Source organism: Copadichromis virginalis, linkage group LG22, assembly GCF_057382275.1.
Source record: "Copadichromis virginalis isolate Kocher_CV1m ecotype Utaka linkage group LG22, C_Virginalis_male_GT1.1, whole genome shotgun sequence".
NCBI lineage: Eukaryota > Metazoa > Chordata > Actinopteri > Cichliformes > Cichlidae > Copadichromis > Copadichromis virginalis.
Window position 1 is genome coordinate 18377347 of NC_140638.1, and position 3449 is coordinate 18380795.

The 3449-nt window shown below is 36.0% G+C and overlaps 1 long non-coding RNA gene across 3 annotated transcripts; it reads right to left on the reverse strand.

Annotated features, from left to right (window-relative positions):
- Positions 1 to 273: 273 nt before the first annotated feature.
- On the reverse strand, positions 274 to 3206 carry LOC146683183 (uncharacterized). Of its 3 annotated transcripts, none has more exons than XR_014917697.1 (4): positions 2979 to 3206; positions 2219 to 2564; positions 1886 to 1981; positions 274 to 1546 (listed from the first exon to the last, which is right to left on the reverse strand). It is a non-coding gene; the product is annotated as an uncharacterized LOC146683183 (long non-coding RNA). The 3 variants fall into 3 exon arrangements; XR_014917696.1 differs by having other exon boundaries at positions 275 to 1546; positions 2219 to 2384; positions 2507 to 3206; XR_014917695.1 differs by having other exon boundaries at positions 275 to 1546; positions 2219 to 3206.
- Between the last annotated feature and the right edge of the window lie 243 nt (positions 3207 to 3449).

Consider the following 3449-nt stretch of genomic DNA (forward strand, 5'->3'; position numbering starts at 1 on the left):
TGCCATTGAAGGTGGAGAATTAGAGAGTGATGAAGAAAGAGCAGAGTTAAAGTAATCACACAAGAGGTAGCAAGGACACTATGGTCCTATAGGTTAGATGTACTGGTAAGAATAAGCAGAGAAACAACACGTTACATGCCTCACTCCACCCGTGTATGTGCCTAGACTATTCTGCATTCTTTCATTTTTAGAGTGATGTCTTTTCCAGATCTATGGATTCACACCTATAAGCATTTCACTATTTAGCTACACTGTAAACCCGAATAAGTTACCAGAACTCAAAAAAATTGAGGCAATCGATTGCCTCAATTTTTTTGAGTTGATCAACTCAAAAGCCAAATTTTTCCAGAACATAAAAGTTTGGATTACATGGTACTTGTATCTTTTGAGAACGGTCAACTCAAATATTTGCAGTTAATATGATTTAAAGTTTCAAGTTTACAAATTCAAAGAAATAAGTTCACAGAACTTATAAAAAATAAGTACACAACTACAACATTTTTATGTTAACAAAACTCAAATGTTTATTAGTTTGTGTTGTCATTATTTTAAGTACACGTTAGTCAAATATGTTGACTACTTGATACTTAAAAACATGTGACCCAAAACTTAAAATTTTTGAGGCAATTGATTGCCTCAATTACACTGAGTATCGGTAACTTAATATGCAAAAGTCATAAACATCTGCCATTGAACAGTATCTTGCCTGCTCCCTTTTAGCACTATGTTGAAATTAAATACATTAAAAAAAAAAAAAATTACATAAATTAAAAATAATTAACAAAAACATTTATAAATTAAAATAAGTAGACCAAAAATTGTTTAGTCAGGAAAACTGTCAGAGTAATGAAAAATAATAATTAATAATATCAAAATGTGCTTTTGGCTCTCTGGCTAATATCTGAATAAGACAACAAGGCAGCAATTTGAGTGAATTACAATGCTATTTGTTTTACATTAACCAGTATCAAACAGTGAAATTTAGGTCATCTTGCGCAGCCCACAATGTTTTGGAAATAGTATTACGAAAAACATTAAAAACATACAAAACATTAGTGTTGCTTTGCATTATGTTAATGAGAACAAAGGCACGTTGTATAGTTTGGACCTATTGGCTGAACACCTGTAGAGTAATCTAATAATGTTTTGAGGTATTATTTAGATGAAAGGAGAGAACTTTGAACTAGCCTTTTATAATGCTTCACCCTGCATCCTTCTTTCAGATGAGTTCCTACATAACCAAGTCATTCTTGAGGGTCTGTAACCTGGGTGACAGTTTACCACTTTCTAGACCAAATAAAATCTTTTGAGTAAATTCTAAAGTGTTGGTCAGGGCTTTGGGGTAGCTGAGGTGAAGTGCATAGATCAGTCCAAACATTACTAGGAAGGCTTCACCAAATCTGGGGAGACTGAACACGGCATCACTTTCAATGACGACAGAGATTTTCACAGGTTGGTAGTGAACTGGACTTGTTGTGTGATGGTCACTGATGACAGTGAAGAGGGCCACTTCAACACCATCAAGCTCCAACTCATCAGATTCGTCCTGAATTAATGAAAAAGAGATACTAATCACAATCTAACCCAAGAAATACAACAGACAACATATAATTTCTCATTTTACCAACTCCCACTTTTACCTCTTTTACAAGGGAGACCTGAGTCTCACTGTAAGAGGTGAAAAACAGAAGATCCATGTTCTGCACACATAAATCAGCTAATTCACCAGAGAATCAAGTGGTGTGAGATAGACTGAAACTAAGCTAAAGGAAATACACAGGAGTAGACTAAAGAAAGTCCAAACAGTGCATCAAAATACATGTTTGTACTTTGATGCACTGTTTATATACACAGTAGTATCTGTTAGATACTTAAGGACACTCACAGTGCAGGTTCTGAAAAATCCAGAGACATCCTCATGCAGATAGACAGGAAGGGCAGGGAGAACGGTAGTGCACTTGGTGTGGATATCATGGATTTCCTATTTCCAGATAAAAACAGAATTTTATATACTGGTGAGTTTACTGAACAACAACAAAAACAACAGTCAAATCAGAACATATGTCCACAAATAACCTGTTCACATCTTTAATACAGTCAGACAAATAGCAAACACAAAGTGGAGTAATAGCAAAATTCAAAAAGCTCATTTAAATCATTGAACCTGTCCAATGTTCCACTGGTTCAACCTATGAAATGTGTAACAATCTATTATTACCTGTTCATTGTGAATTCTTAGAATTTCAACCAGGGCATCTGCTGTCTTCCCAGTTTTTGATGCCCTGGCTGAATAAGGTCATCAGTCGAGGAAGATGGCGGTCAAGTTCAGCGTAGAATGTATTGGGCAGGTTCTGATTTGTAATCCGCTGAAACTCTGCATACAACTACAGCAGAAGGACAATACAGTTCAATTTGAAGAATCTCGCACATCTTTATAAAGCAGCAAAAAGCTGCCACATGAGTAAGAATTACAATTTTCATTTTAAACAGAGCTGATCCATATTACCTCAGACTCCATTTTTAGAGCAGGCCAGAGGTCCAAGAGCTCCTTCACAACCCTAACCCTGCACATATAGTTTAAAATATAGCGTTTCTAACAAGAAAACTGCTTGAAAGCACTCTCACTGCAGACAGGCATCTCCGTTGTGTAACTGCAGGGACAACGGGCTTGTTTGGACCCAACTATTCTGAGTCATGAGAGGGGGTTTAAAAATTTAGAGAGATTAAAATACTTTGTTTCATACTAGGCGACCGGGCGCCACCTCTAGAGCAAGTAGTATCTAACTTTTTAAACAGCCTGCGACCCTCATTACAACAACTTAATGCTAGCTCTGCAAGCGCAAAGTTTCCTTGGGGAGAGCAGCAAAGCACATAAAAAACACGGACCGACATTTCTGCTATTCTTTTCGACACGCACCCAAAATACAACTAAATATTCGTATTTTAACAATAAACTAATATCAACATTGAAAACTTACTGTAAGTCCAGTGATGCTAGTTGCTGCCGTTAGGTCCAACTTTCTCCAGTCGTCCGTGTTGCCTCTTTGGTGCTGTTCCCGCCCATATACCTTTACTTCTTCTGTGTTTCGTATTAATGCTCATTAGCGCCGCCTTCCGCTTCGGAGGGTGAATCAGAGATTAACTCGGAATAAAAATTGATTCCTGCAGCTGCTCAACACTTACGGAAAAAATTAAAAATATATATGTAGGACACAGTGATAAAACAATGAATATTAAAATAAATACATTTTGTCTTCCACTAATGCATTTAAGACAATTTGATTTTACTTATTTGGTGAAACACTTTGAGATTTTATTGTATTTTAGCATGTGCTACATAAATTAAGTTTATTATTAAATCCTACCTACTTGAAACAACAAAAATAACAGGACTTTACCATTCTTATATGTCCTAACTTAACTGTGTTACGTTGTGCTTAAGTTATTAT